We start from the raw sequence: 18,055 nt of genomic DNA on the forward strand, positions 1-18,055 counted from the left end.
CTATGACCTATATAAAGTCCCCACCATCTTTTCAATCAAAACAATGACCTCCTAAATTTAATGCAAAAGTCACATTGAATGGCAATATATTTTGTACTCAACTACATATCTATCTCTTTATATATATTCTCCACCATCATACAACTTATATTTCTCTGAAGTTTTATATGTCCTATTTAATTATGCCACTAAACAAATTGTGTTTTATTTAACCATAACTAATTCGAATTTCATAAAAAATATGTTTAAAAGATATATGTCGATTTTTTGGATCATCAATATTATTAATTAAGGAATGTTTAAAAAATACGGTTTCTTTTTGGTATTTATTGAATCATCAATATTATTTATAAAGTTACCTTATTATATGTATAGTATAATAAAAGATATATGTCGGTTTTAAAAATAAGGAATGTTTTCCTATTAACTTGATATGTTTAGTATGGCAATTTTTTGTGGTGTTACATATATATATATATATATATATATATATATATATATATATATATATATATATATACTATATATATATATATATATAATATTGTATATATATAATATTGTATATATATATATATGTATATATATTATATATGTATATATATATGTATATATGTATATATATATATATTTATGTATATATATATATGTATATATATGTATATGTATATATATGTATATGTATATATATATGTATATATATATATATATATATATATGTATATATATATATATATATATATGTATGTATATATATATATATATATGTATGTATATATATATATGTATATATATATATATATATATATATGTATGTATATATATATATATATATATATATATATATATATATATGTATATATATATATATATATAGGTGTATTATTTCGAATAATACATTCAAATATCTCATATATTCTTTAGCAATGAAGAGAAAATCCGAAAACAAGAAGAACTCATCTGCAATGAGAAAAAAGTCTCAATGTAGGCGCAATATTTTTGAAAGTTTACCTATTGAGATAACAATTAATATTTTTGGACGTGTTGCTTCACAAGTACCATTCAGTTTGATGTGTTGCAAATTAAGGTATTTCTAAATAATAACATATTTTTGTAATGTGTTAGTTAATGTGAAAACGTACTTAATGGTTATCTATTGTTTTATCAGTTGTAAGATTCTGAATACACTATCAAAGGATGAACATGTGATGAAGAAAGTTTACGTTGAATTTTTAATTAATGGTGGAGAGTTGGTGAATAGTAATGCCAAGTTATTTTTCTCGAAATGCCTTGAAGTGAAAAATCCTGCTGCACTGGTTCGTGTTGGATTAGTAAGTCACTTTATTGTATATATATCTTTATTTAGTTAATTTCATATTAATGTTACATTATGATATAACGTTTATAATATTAATAGATAAAAATCAATATTTAATTTCATATTAATAACATTGTTTGTTAAAAGTTTTTATTAACTATTTACGAATTAAAATTAAAATAAATTAAATTTAAAAATCAAATCGTTTGTGGAACGTTTTTATTATTTTGTTTATGAATTAAAATTAAAATAAATTAATTTTAAAAATCAATTCGTTTGTTAAAGTTTTTATTATCTATTTTACGAATGACAATTAAAATAAATTACATATTTATTATCTATTCGTTTGTTAAAAGCATATAAACTGATGCATAATTTAAATAAAATTCGTTTGCTTATTAATTATTTGTTTTTAATATTGTTAAAATAAACTTTTTATTTCCTTATATGTTTTTATGCAGATCCAAATTTTTGAAGAAAAACAATACGATACTGGATTTTGGACTTTGATCGAGGCCACCAAAGTTGGAGACACTATGGCATGTTACTTGCTAGGCCTAATTTGGCTATCATCAAATTACCCGAATTATATAAAACTTGGTCATGATAAGCTAAAAAAAACACTTTCGAGACTAAATATGGCGAATATTATTGAATGTAGAGATATCTTTAAAATAATGTTACGGACGATAAGGATTAGACACAACGAGAATTTTGCAAAGGAGCCACCATTTGTTTGTTAAAACAACAATAAGGATCATATGAAGGCAACATGTGGGCTATACATGATTACTATAATGTTGCTAATGCTTATAGTAGATTGAAGTGTTATGATTGCAAGTGTGATAGAGAAGTTAGATTTTTCTTCACTATCTTGAAGGGTTGAAAAACATTTGTTGCTTTATATAATTTTTATTAATCAATGTTGTCATTTTTAATAATTATGAATAAAATCTTATATCCAATACTGTCTACTTTTATATTATCTATATTTTTTTTGTCTGATTAATGTTATTAGTATTTTATTGTTATATAATATTTTTTTGATATAGTTGGAAGACACTCAATATTATTTTGAGTTATCAATATAAAAAAATAATTGGCTATGTGGTGATTTTAGAATTCTTAAATTTTTCGGTTTTTTGGCCGAAAATTATGGGTGATTGAGGTACTTAATGATGATTTGCTTAAATTGTGGAATAAAAAAAGGCAAGTTTGGATTCTAAAATCTCCAATTATGATATTTATTGTCCGAATTTTTTTTTTCGAATTTTTTTCTCTAATGCTAAAAATTCTATAAGGGAAGGGGGATCAATGGTGTATTTTTAGAATTTTTTTCGAATTCTAAAATCTCCAACTATCTTGAAGTTCGAATTTTTTTCTCTAATGCTTATAGTAGATTGAAGTGTCATGTACATACGTTTTTTCCTATATACTTTATATATGGTAATGAAATCAAAATATCAATCAAGGATGATTTATAGTTAATTGTCAATCAACCTTAATTTCGGCCTATCAACTATTGAATTTTTTTAAAAATGCCGAGATTAGTTACATTATACATAGCTCCCTTTAAGTATAAATAGGACCGAATTTTCATTCATGAATACAATAATTTGTTGTGCTTTCAACAATTAGTATCATGCCAACTTCCTCCTCTGCCTCAAAACCAATACAATGTCCTCCACAAAATATTTTAAAATCTCATATTCGAAAGGAAAAATGGCCCACTAAAATTGACTATTCTAATTTTCTTGATGTGAAATCTATGGTTTTAACACTATTTCGTGGAGGGCGTTTATATTTCCACGATGTGTTGAGTATGTTCACTTATCATATAAATAGAAGCAACGAAGTTTGGGCTTATGTTGAAGATGTCAATACAACAATAGATGGTTATCGTCCATATTTTGATTTTTGGAATATGATGATTTATGATCTACAATGCCATCCTCCTAGGGCTTACAAAGTTGATGATGACTATTTTGAAGACATTGATTTAAACAATACGGATTGTAGTCGTATCAGTAATAAAGTTTTACTCGATTATATTTGTAATGAAACGACTCATGTAGAGTTGAACAATAGTAATTTTTAGTGTTGTTTTATATTGTTTTGATTTTTATTATGTTTAATGTCTTAATAATGTCGAATTATGGAATTATAATAAAGTAATGGTGTATTATTTAATACTTTGTGCACCTTTGACTATGTTATTTGTTGGTCTAAAGTCAATACCTATCAAGGTACCTATCATAGTTAATTGCATTGCCTTACTTGCAATAAATTAAACCTAGAAAACCGGTTCTACTTGGCCTATATAAAGATCTATTTGGTATTTCTATGTTCATCCCATCACCTCCCAAAAAACGATTTCTTTCATTCTTCAAAAAACTCCTTATTTCATTTTACATTTCATTAGTTATAAGTATAAGATATATAAATTATCATCTTATAATGGATCCAAAATGTCTCAAAGATGTGAAAGAAGTTACCAATGTTATGTTGGAATTCTTGGACCAGTGGTCCATGGTTGATGATAAACTAACTACATGTCTTCAAAATTTAAATAAAATTCAAGAAGAAGAAGAAAAAGCAAGTGAGAATGCTATGGGTTATATTGTTATGATAATCGGATTTCGTAATGAGATTGAACTTGCTACCAAAGAAGCAAAATGCACCGTTGAGTATTTGGATTCTCTTATTAATAAGTGAAAAATTAATGAAGAACTATTTGGTAGGTAATACTAAATTATCTAGCAAATAATATTAACCTATGTTTGTATTATTCGTAGTTGTTTAGAATATTAGTTTCGTATTTTCAATGTCTAAGTTATTAAGTGCAATTAGTTTTTATGATATATTTTATGTTCGGTTATGTTAAAATGTTTTGTATTATTCGTAGTTGTTTAGAATGTTTGTTTTTTATTTTCAATGTTCTAATCTATTTAGGTGCAATGAGTATTTATGATAATATATATATTAATTTATTATATATTATTTCGTCGATAATATGCATATCATAAATTGTTATAATATAAGTAGTTACTTACTAATCACGCTTTTTCATAAAAATATATATATAAATTGTTTTCGGATTTTTTATTTTCAATGTTCTTTTATGTATTATTTGTCATTTTCAACTTTGACTCCAATTGGTCAATGATAATAAATGCCATACCAACTTATATCAAACATTCATTATATGTTCCTCAATATTTCGTTTTTTATAATTACAAATGAGGTTTTTTTTTTAAAGAATATATATATTTTTATATATATGTAGATCCGAAAATAATTGAGAGACATAACATATTTCCTTAATAAATAGTGTTGCTTCCAACATATTCAATGCAAAAAAAAAAAAAAAAGTTGTAGTCAAATCTAGCTAATGTGTACTTCATGCAACAATATCATTTTCAATTTTGACCACACTTTGTCAATCCTTATCAATTCATATATACTTCCACCAATATGTAATAAATTGCCTTAATCATAATAATTCGGCCAACCTATTATAAATAAGGTAAATTTGCTAATTTTGTTAGCTAAACATCTCCTATAAATTACCACTTAACCTATTCGTTTAATATGTAAAATATCATTCTATATTATTTAAATTTTGAATTAATTAAATTATATAATCATGTTCAATTTCATAACATCTATGAAAATTATTCCTAATATGAATAAACGAATATTTTTTGGATTGACTAAATCATACTTTCGATTTCAATGGAAAAAATCAATTATTCTAATTCAAACTTTAATTAATTTAAGTATTTAATCATGTTCAATTTCATAACATATATAAAAATCATTCCTAAATAGATAACGTAATTTTGGGGATTAACTAATTTTAAATTTAATATGGAAAGTATTTTGAAGTATAATGTTTGTTTCATACGGAAAATATCAATTAATATTCTTTAAACTTTGAATTACTTAAATTATATAATCAAGTTCAATTTCATAACATATATCAAAATCATTCCTAATTAGATAACGTGGTTTTGGGGATTGACTCCAGTTATGAACGAAATTATTGTGTATTCTCATATACGTTCGGTTATGTTAGAATGTTTTGTATTATTCGTAGTTATTTATAATGTTTGTTTTTATTTTTAATGTTCTAATCTATTTAGGTGCAATGAGTATTTATGATAATATATATTATTCGATTATATATTATTTCTTGATAATATGCATATTATAAATTGTTATAATATAAGTAGTTACTTACTAATCACGTTTTTTCATAAAAATATATATATAGTTGCTTTCTTTTTGTTTTCGGATTTTGCATTGATTATTAACTTATGGTGAAAACCATAAAATTCGTTTAATATTAAAAATATAAATTAATGTTAATTGATATAAGATTTATTAGTTAATCGAGTTCAATCTCACAACATATAACAAAAACGTTTTTTAGGATATTTCTCATGGTTGGATTATATTATTAGTCCATGCAATACATTAAATTATGAATTACCAACCAATGCATGCAAAACATTAAATATGAACTACCACCTAATGCATGCAATTCATTAAATGATGTTTTCATGCCTATAAAATGCATAATACTAAACCGGTTTTTTGCACAACCACACTAAACAAAAAAACACGTTCAAAAAATTGTCTAATATTGGTAGCCATCTACTTTCTGAAAAAACAGAATTACTCTATTAGATGGATCCTAAAATTGCTGAACATGTCAATGATATTAATGATGCTATGATGGAATTATTTGAAGCATGGTCTGCCATTGATGAGCAGATTGCAAATTCTCTAAAAGCACTAGAGAAATTAGAAGAAGAAGATCTGGAAACCATGGGTTATGTTGGTATGATTATCTCCTTTCGTAATAAGATTGAACTTGCAACAACAGAAGCAAGGAGAACAGTTCAGTATTTGGATGATCTAATAAATCAGTAATGTAATCAATGGTGTTGGGATAAAAAAATTAGATTATGTATTGAATAACATAGCTACTATCCTTTCTAATCTCATATTTTTATTTGAAGTTACTAATTTTATTATTCTAGCACTTATGTATTAGTTGTCATTTTCAACTTTGACTCCAATTGGTCAATGATTATAAATGTCATACCAACTTATATCAAACATTCATTATATGTTCCTCAATATTTCGTTTTTTATAATTACAAATGAGGTTTTTTTTAAAGAATATATATATATATATATATATATATATATGAAGATCCGAAAATTATTGAGGGACATAACATATTTCCTTAATAACTAATGTTACTTCCAACATATTCAATGCAAAAAAAAAAAAAGTTTTAGTCAAATCTAGCTAATGTGTACTTCATGCAACAATGTCATTTTCAATTTTGACCACACTTTGTCAATCCTTATCAATTCATATCTACTTCCACCAATATGTAATAAATTGCCTTAATCATAATAATTCGGCCAACCTATTATAAATAAGGTAAATTTGCTAATTTTTTTACCTAAACATCTCCTAAAAATTACCACTTAACCTATTCGTTTAATATGAAAAATATCATTCTATATTATTTAAAGTTTGAATTACTTAAATTATATAATCATGTTCAATTTCATAACATCTATCAAAATCATTCCTAATATGAATAAATGAATATTTTTTAGATTGACTAAATCATACTTTCGTTTTCAATGGAAAAAATCAATTATTCTAATTCAAACTTTAATTAATTTAAGTATTTAATCATGTTCAATTTCATAACATATATAAAAATCATTCATAAATAGATAGCGTGATTTTGGGGATTGACTAACTTTAAATTTAATATGGAAAGTATTTTGAAGTATAATCTTTGTTTCATACGAAAAATATCAATTAATATTATTTAAACTTTGAATTACTTAAATTATATAATCAAGTTCAATTTCATAACATATATCAAAACATTCCTAATTAGATAACGTGATTTTGGGGATTTACTCCATTTATGTTATGAACGAAATTATTTTGTACTCTCATATACGTTTAATATGGAAAACATTAATTAATCGTATTAATTATGTAAGGTTTTCTATAACTAAGCTTATTATTCTTATTCCACCTTACACACTATAAAAATTATATTATTTAAAAAACGTGTACATTAATTTTGTAATAGTATGATGAATGACTATTTTTCTTTAGACTCACCTTCTTCACCAAAAGTTATAAAGACTTGGCATCCAAAAGTGGAACATTCTAATTTTTTTGATCATCAGGGTATGTTACTAACAATGTTTCGTTCCGGTGATATTAAATCTTATAAAGTTGACAAGAATGTTACGAATCCTGAAGGGTTGTATTCAGATGATTGGAATATGACGGAGTATGTGTTCTCTACAATCAGAGATTCTAGGATTTATATTGATCTAGAATATATGATACTACATTTCCTTCATTGCAATCCTCCACGAGCTCATTACGTATGTCGATATCCAATTGAAGAAATCAACATGAAAGATGGTGGTGTAATACCAACTACAAGAAGCATATTGTTGGATTATTTATCAAATTAAAGTGTTGTTGAATTTTGTTTTTTACGTTGTATTATCTTTAATTACGTAATATTGCTCATCTAAATTTCAATGGAATAAGAAGTTAGGTTTATGTTTCTATTTATGTTTTACTACATTTATATTAGTTGTCATTATAAAATTTGACTCCAATTGGTCAATGCTTATAAATGTCATACCAACTTATAACAAACATTTAATATGTCACTCAACAAATTCGTTTTTTATGAGGCTTTTTTTAAAAAAAAAATAATAATTATATATATATATGAACATCGAAAAAAATATTTAATTGTTCCTTAGTAATAACTTTTCCTTCCAACTTATTCAATGCAAATATACATAATGTGTAGTTCATGCAATAATGTCATTTTCAATTTTGACCACACTTGGTCAATCCTTATCAATTCATATCTATTTCCACCAACATGTATTAAATTGCCATAAGCCATGAATTTCGGCCAACCCACTATAAATAAGGTAAGTTTGAAATTTTTGTTACTTATACATTTCCTAAAAATTACCATTTCACCTATTATTATCAAACTTTTCCAATTTAACCACATCATACTAATGGATCCTAAAATAGCTAAGCATATAGTAGAAGTTATGGAGGCTACTTTCCAATTCTTAGAGTATTGGTCGACAATTGATCAAAAACTTTCTAATGCAGTTTATAAATTACGTAAATTAAAAGAGTATGAAGGGATGGAAACAATGAGTTATATGAGGCAAATTACATATTTTCGCAACCAAATTGAACTTGCTTCTCAAGAAGCAAGGAGTATTGTTGAATATTATCGTGATGAATTGGAGAGAGGTGATGATTGAAGTTGGTGTTTTACAATCTATGATTAATTAAGAGTTTGATATCTCTAATGTAGTCATTTTCATCATTTGTAGTTGGTTTTTATTTTAGTTGTGTGTTATGTTTTATTTGATTATGTATTTTGTTATGAGTTAAAGGATGCACTAGATTTGTTCTTAGACTACCTTATTGTATCTTTCTTACCATCAATGTAAAATATGTTTCCAAGTTTAAATTTATTGTTCTTATACTACTTGACAATTACGAATTTTTACTATATATGATTAAATATTTATTACAAATATTGTTATTTATTTAATGACAATTTAAGTCATTTATGATATGAAAATATAATTTTTACACATTAAACGGATTTATTTATGAAATATGTATATCACGATTTTATGAATAATTAAATAAACACTTCATATTATAAGTGTTTGTTCGTTTATTATTTGTTGTTTGTATTTATCCATGAAAAAATTGCACTATTTTGTATGGCAATTTGTTATTATCAATCTAAACACTTCATATACGATTTGATTGTCGTTATCCTAATAAATCAATCAAATAAGATTGGTTTTAGAGATTCATTCCACGAAATACTTCATTGTTATATATATATATATAATATAATACAATATAAACAAACATCAATCATTAATCTTTATACTTTGTTCAACTTTAATAATACGTTTTGTTCGAACCTCATATAAACAATTATGAGTCTTTTCATTACAAGTAAGAATGATTATTCTTCAAAGATCAACATATTACGCTTGGATACAATATACGATAACACAGTTTAAAAGGCTAATCATATAGTAGGTAATATATAAACTTTTTTATTCTTTTTATAAAGTATTATAAAATTTTTGTTATTAAATTGTCTTTTCATTTCGTTTTAGATATATTTGGAATTATCGTTTCATTTCGCGTACGAGAGTTAATAGTTATGGATGAAAGGTATTGTATTATATTTGCATTAAGTCTTATATATGTTATATATTAGTTTGAAATGTATTCTATATAATTCCTCTTTGTACATATTGTTCAGTTATATAGCTATGAAGATCAAACTTACTACTCAATTAATTGAAGAACATGAAAGTATAGATGAACCTATTTGTATTATAGGATGTGCCTTAGCCGTACGAAATGATGGAGGTATTATATTTATATTAATTTTTTATTTTTATCATGTAGATCCTAATGTTGCTCTTCTGTTGTTAAGGTGTTTACTTGCACAGTACAGATATTTCGAATATTTATGTTCGACCCCGTACAAAAAAAGCATCTAAGTTGATAAAATGGTAACATCTTACTTATTAATTCATAATAATTGCAAAAAACTTATTTCAAATAAAGCTAATTGTGTTTCGGAAATTTGAAAATTAATTAATTCCAACGTACAGGTTTAAAAACAACCGTTATGCGCAAGAAAAATATAAGTTCATACGTCATTGCCCTTTACCTATTACACGTATTCTACTTATAGCAAATGCAATCCGTTCATCAATATTTAATTTCATAAATATTATCCATGTAAGTTTTTCCTTTAGTGCTTACTTATTTATTTCTATCATTTTATAGTTTATCATGTCTCTTAATTGTATTTTAATGTAATATGTAGGACAAACCAATTAGGGTTATCGGGAATATAGTTGATATCAATATGGGAAGTTTCAAGTTGTTGAATAAATGTAACTTATCATTTATTGTCACAATTTATGATGCAACTGGAACTATGTGCATTGAACTAAGCGATAATCAAATCGAGTTCGTATTTAAGACAAGTTTATCTATCATAATCCGGTATTTAATAGAGGTATGTCTACCTTTATTCGTTAATTGTTCATTTTACATGTTCGTTTTATTTTAATTATGTAATTAACGTAATATTATAATATATACAAGGTTATGATATGATATTTCTTCGTTCAAATTTACTATCCCGTATAACAATGAAGTACGTATTTATTATTCAATCAAATATTGCTTACATGAACATGGGGTTGAAGGTGCATGTTGTTAGAGATATTACCTACGTGCGATGGTCAGAGGAATGTGCTTATTTGTTCAAGTAAAATTTTTACTTATGTTATAATTATATATTCTTTTTAATTATAATTATTATTATTATTATTAAATTTATTGACTATTATTATTGACTACATTTATATTTCTTTTTTGTAGGTCTCTATACAAATATTAATTGTCAGAGCACTACTATTCAAATAGTCATAATTTATGTTGTTCGAAAAATAAAAGTCGAAATAGATGTATTATGAATATTTGAAATTTTATTATTTCCAATATAAATTGTAATAATATTTTAATAAATATAGAGCATTTGGAAACGTTTCCTTCAAATTATTTGATATAGTATTGATCGAGATTCTTTAACTATATTGACATGTATATGCTTACCTTAATATATAATCCGTATTTCTTTATATATGGAAGTTTTTTTGAATTTTATTGAATTCATGACAATGGAAAGTTGTTTGAGTTAAGTATTAATCTATATATATATATATATATATATATATATATATATATATATATATATATATATATGTAGATAAAATCCTCTGTTAAAGGATCCAATTCGTTCAAAAGAAAAATGTCGAGTTTAAAACTTAATTTTTTCAACCGTTTGCCTAATGAAATAACAATCAACATCCTTGGACGCGTTGCTTCTCAACAGCCATTTGATTTGTTCTGTTGCAAATTAAGGTATTGTAAATTTGATTGTTTATAAACTATATTATTAATTATATATTGAAAATTTATTATACCGGAAATATGTTTGTTATTATAAACGTTTTTTCATAGTTTACTCTCACGCCTTATTTCAATATAACTTAGACTAATCATAAAATAATTATTAAAGTCGACTAATATAATATATTGAGGACTAAATTCAATTATTTCAACGTTAATATATAAATACGTTAGTAGTATTGTATATTTAATAAAGGTTAAAATTTTAAATGGTGTGTATTAACAGGAAGTATGTCTAATTTAAGGTAATGTTATCTTATAATATCCGTTATGATTCTAAGGTTGACAAAAAAAAATTAAAAGGTTGCATAAACCTTCCATATATATTACATGATGATTTAACCTAATCTCAGCTAGGTAATATTTGATAACTAAAATTAAGGCTAAAATCAGGATTGAAATATTTGCCAACTATACGTAGATATGTATTCCTATTACATAATATATATTTTGTATGTATATCAATTTTCATAGTTTATAATTTTCATTCAAATAATACATTAAGATATACTATGATTATTTATTTTTAACGTTTCAATTCATTCACCAATTCGAAATGGATAATGAAAATGATGATCCAAGTGCATCAAATCAATATCGTCATGTTAAGAAGGGAAGGGGTTCGAAACGACATGCATATCATACAGGTATGTATTCATCAAACCGTTTATAGTTAGGTTTTATATATGAATATATGATATTCCATCTTCTTCCCAATAAATACAATATAACTAATTATTAGATTATAATTAAACTATAAACAAATTACAATAACTAATTATTACATTTAACATTTCACGATATTAATGGAATATCAAATATTTCTTATAAAAACTAATTATAAACGGTTTAGTAATCATTTTTTAAAGCAAAGAAAAATAATATATAAATAGTATAATATATAAGTATTATGATTCTCACCTAAATTCTTCATATATTTGTGCGATGTGTTGTAAGTTGGCTGATTATACGAATGTTATTCGAATGCATATCCACATGAAAACAACAAAACAAATAAAATATTATTATTTCAATACAATATTATATTTAAGACTATTAATTACAATTGATGAAGTTTTAAACTTTCAGGAATATCAAACACTGTCTAATGTATATGTATTTTATTCCATGGCAATATGTTCCTTTATTAATTATAAAAGTATTGCTTCTACTAAATTCTATTTTTGATTAGCAGACTTACTCGAAATCCAATCCCATACTTTGTCGCCAAGAGTAACAGAGGATTTTACAAGTCAACGCTCTCATTTAAGCGATATTTCAAATGGTAAGATATTTATCATTATTTATAACTTAAATTTCATCATTTTTCTAATGTTTATAGTTGTGACATATTTGATAATTTTAAAATACATAGTTGTGACAAGTTTTGAAACACAAGTGCAATCAAATGCCAATCCATATTCACCAATTATATATGGAATTGGCAATACGCAAAGGGAGAAGTACAAATTAGCAAGGGAAAACAGGAAATCTATATTACATAAAAAGCGTAACAAGAATCATAACATGTTACATGGTATGTATTGTTCATTGTATTTGTCTATACATATTTCCTTCTAATATATGATTTAATATTTTTGGTTATGTGAAATATAACATTTTTTTGATGTTTTGCAGATAATGTTAGTCAAGAACAACAACTAGATTTGCATTCTCAAAGAAGTCACATAAGTTGTATTACTCAAATAACTCCTTTATGCGACATATCTAATGGTATTTCTATTCCATAATATTACCATTATAATGTTAAAATAGTTAAAAGTTCATGAATGTAGTTATTTTTTTGTACTACTCTATATGTAATTATATATGACATAAAATATGTTATAGTAATAATAGATGTCATATTTGTTTGTGTATTAGTTTTTTGAAAACTAAAAGAGACAACATTTGATATGATATCACTAAATACAACATTCTACGGTTATAAGTTTAAATAATATTAGGACTTTATTTATTATTTTCATTATGTTGAAGATAACATTTTAATTTTAAAGAAATATTAACATGCAATCTAAATACTCAATCACATTTGTAATAATAACCAATAATATTAATAATTATAACGAAAAAATTATGTTATCATAATGAAAAAATTATTTGGTACACATAAACGAAAAAAAACATGTTTAAATTAACAAAAATAATTGTTTCTTACCTTAATTTTCAATAAACATTAACATGCAATCTAACTACTCAATCATATTTTTATTAATAAGGAGTAATATGAATTATTATAATTAAAAAAAAAAATTAAATTATAGATTTATCATGTATACTATCATCGGAAGACAAAAATTATAAATGAAATAATTTTGTCACTTAATATTACACTTTTTTACTTATATTCACCGATTATTCATGATAATTTTTACATGCAAATCAAATTTCGAATATTCATTATTGTATTCGTTCATATTTTTATAAGCAAAAGCAAAAAAAAATATAAAACTACATATCCACATAACATATATCATATTAACAAAAACGAAAAAAAAAGAATATTAAAACTTACCAAAAAACTTTAATTTCCATCTTGAATATGTTGAGATGATGACATGCAACTATATTTTGCAAGTATTTCGCCCATAACAAATCAACATTTGAGAAATTCCCCAATTAAAACTTTGAAAAAATGGAAATATGAAGAATTTCTATATTATTTTCTACCGAGACATTTTGAACCAAAAAAATTTGATTTTTTTTTGTGTTTTCATGTTTTTATTAATAACCAGTAATATGAATTATTATAATTAAAGAAAAATTAAAATTTTAGATTTATCATATATACTATTATCGGAAGAAAAAAAAATATAAACGAAATTATTTTGTCACTTACTATTAAACTTTTTAACTTAAATTCACCCATTATTCATCATAAACTTTACATGCAAATAAAATTTCGAATAATAAAGATTGTATTTATTCATATTTTTATAAGCAAAATCAAAAAAAATATAAAACAACATATCCACATAGCATATACCATATAAACAAAAAACGAAAAAAAAAGAAAAATAAAACTTACCAAAAATCTTTAATTTCCATATTGAATATGTTGAGATGATGACATGCAACTATATTTTGCAAGTAATTCTCCCATAACTAATCAACATTTGAGAAATTCCCGAATTAAAACTTTGAAAAAATGGAAATATGTAGAATTTCCATATTATTTTCAACCGAGACATTTCGAAGCAAAAATCGTGAGAAATGAAGAAAGTTTTTTGGTGTTGATTTTGTGTATTTGAGTTTGAGAATAGAAAATTTGTAGGACAAAATCGTGAGAAATGAAGTAAGTTTTTTGGAAATTTTTTGAGTAGATGAAGATATTTGTAAAGAAGTATAGAGAGAAGTTAGAGAGATAGAGAAATGAAGTAATGGAAATATTGTTGTAATGAAATGAAGTTAATATGCAATGCATGTGAATCATCATAAATATAATAAGAAAGGTTGCTTATAAATGTTGTCTTGACTGAAGTATAATCACTACATGTTAGCTTATAATTTGATATTTCGTACATAGTCAAAAGGTATGTTACTAATGTTATTCTATGTTTTTAAAATAAAACAAATAATATATAGGTTAATTTAATGAAAGCAGTCTATTTTAATGTAAAAAAACATGGATTTTAAAAAGACTTTATATGTAAACATTTTATCTTTAACCCTCTGAATATTAATTTATTTGTGATACTATGATTACTTATGATATAGTCATAATAAAATATTATTATTCTAAACTTAATCAATTAGTATATTAACAAATTATATTTTGTTTTGGCTTTCATTTGGCAATTATATTGTCATTATATAAATTCACTTTTTGTATTGTATTGTTTTTGTTTGTTTGCAGTATCCTCAAGATCTCTAAATCAATTTGTATCAAAACAAATTGAACAACGATGTGCAAGGAAAAAAAGAAAACTAATATTATCGCAAAGATGTGAAAAAGTTTCGTCCAATTTAGGGACGCAGCAATCCGTATTGAATTCCAATATTTTTTGTCGTTCATTGAACGATATAGTTGTGTACTATGGAGGCTATTATTATACAAAATATTATCGTATGTTAAATATAAACTTATTTTATCTTTTCGTATTATATTCAGATGATCCGTTGTTAATTCACCGTCAATAAGCACAATATTTAATGATTCAAGTATTATTTGTACTACTCCATTGGGGCATATAGGTAAATATATAATAATTCCCTTTATATGGTAATTAAATTTGAATGTTTATATTAAGATAATTAATATACAAATTTTTATTTTTCTAGATTTGCAATCATCATCTTCTAAGTCGTCTTTTGAGGAACCGCTAAACACAGTTATTTCTAACAATAATCCTACCAGCATTGTTATTAATGGTATACGCTTTACATACATTCTGATATGTAATTATTATTATTTATATTAAACGATTAAATAAAATTAAAATGCAAAATCTAATGAAGATATTTATTTGACACTTACTTTAGCCACACAATCTCCTTCTAATATTGCCAGAAGTAATAGAAAGCAGATTATGTTAGAAAAAAGAGCTCGAGGTATGCATTATGTACTATTCAATGAATTGATTGTATTCTATAATTACATCGATTTTTTTTTATATTAACTAAAACATAATAATTAATAGGCAGCTCTATGATTTCTGGAGACATGTTGGAATTGGCACAATCTCATAGTAATGTTAGATCTAAGAGACGTGTGGTTCGAAGTTCAAATATCCTTAAATCAGTTATACGGAGAATTATAAATGGTATTAATTTATTACTTACTTATTAAATACAAGTATCTAATATTTGAAGTACTTTTAACATCGTATCTAAAATGTATTGTTTTTTATGACTGTTATATAAAGATGAAAATATTGAATCAAGTTCTCATGACCAATCAAATACTACCGTTCAAGATGACTGTGTTACAGAAGACGATAGTGACAACGACGTCAATTATATGGATATCGTTACAGGTTGGCATATAATTTGTAATAACTATTGCATATCATCACTAGGGGAAAAAAAAGGAAGGGCTGCGCAGGAAGGGCTGCGCTTTTTATATAAGCGCAGCCCTATAAATGAAGGGCTGCGCTTTTCTACAAAAACGCAGCCCTACAAAACAGAAGGGCTGCGCTTTTGTAAAAAAGCGCAGCCCTTCAGTTAGTAGGGCTGCGCTTTTTAAAAAAAGCGCAGCCCTTCTACTTGATAGGGCTGCGCTTTTTTTAATAGGCGCAGCCCTATTGGGCCTTAAAATAAAATCCCGCTAAACTTAAGACTCCTCACAAAAAAACCCTCGCTCATACGCTCACTCCTCTCATTTTCACGCCTCCTCACAAAAAAAACCCTCTTTCTCTCTCCTCTCATTTTCACGCCTCCTCACAAAAAAAACCCTCTTTCTCTCTTTCTCTCTCCTCTCATTTTCACGCCTCCTCACAAAAAACCCTCTTTCTCTCTTTCTCTCTCCTCCATTCAACCCTTTTTCTCCATTCAACAACTCTTAACATTTTAGCTTCTGCATTTTCAGTTCATTTCAATGGTAGTTCGTTGCTTTTTTTCGATTTTATTTTTGTTCATCGCATTTTCTGTTCGAGAAATTTCGTTCGAGAGCGCTTCTGTTCGAGTAATGATCTATAATTTTCGAGAAATTTGGAATGATTTTAGGGTTCACGAGAGCAACACAACAACAACAACCACGAGAGCAACACAACAACAACAACCACGAGAGCAACAACTTCAGATCTATAATTTTAGGGTTTTTTTTTTCATTTTCGTTTTTTTTTCATTTTTTGTTCTTTTTCAGATTAGTTTTTTTTATAGGTTTTTTTTTAATTTTCGTTAAATGTTCATATTAGTTCATTTTCAGATCTATAATTTTAGGGTTATTTTTTCATTTTTTTGTTCATTTTTGTTAACGTCTGTTTTTGTTTTCGTTCTTTTTCTTCTATTTTGTTCGTTTTTTTCTGGAATTATTTAATTTCTAGAATTATATAATTTCAGTTGTATATTACATTATTTTGGTTGTATGATATTAATCAGAATCAATAAAAATCTAAATTTTAATTCTGGAATTGCATTTACACGCCTGTTGTTGTTGTTGCTCTATGGATCTATATGATTTCAATTTTTTTTTTAATTTTTTTGGTCGAAAAGGGCTGCGCTTTTTCCATAAAAGCGCAGCCCTTCTTAAAAAGTGAAGGGCTGCTATTGAAAGGGCTGCTGTCCAAAAGCGCAGCCCTACATGTCATTTTCAGCGCAGCCCTTCTTCATTTTTCCATTAGTGCATGCGAAATGTCGTACTTATTATTATGATTTATTGTGTTGTCTTCTTAATTATGTTTATATCTCATATTTATTACTGATTTTGTTTTTTCACAGAGAGCTACTCAGATTTAGGAGACCCAACACATGTATGTGAGTTTTGTGGCGCGGAAATGTGGTTCAATGAGAGAGCTAACAAAAAATCCAAAAACATCAAGCCAAAGTTTTCGTTGTGTTGCATGCAAGGGAAGGTTCAGCTACCTCTGCTAAAACATCCACCTCAAATTATTTATGATCTATTGAAGAAGAAACATAATAGAAGCAACCAT

The sequence above is a fragment of the Beta vulgaris genome, chromosome 4 (genome assembly GCF_026745355.1).
Source record: "Beta vulgaris subsp. vulgaris cultivar EL10 chromosome 4, EL10.2, whole genome shotgun sequence".
Classification (NCBI taxonomy): Eukaryota; Viridiplantae; Streptophyta; class Magnoliopsida; order Caryophyllales; family Amaranthaceae; genus Beta; species Beta vulgaris.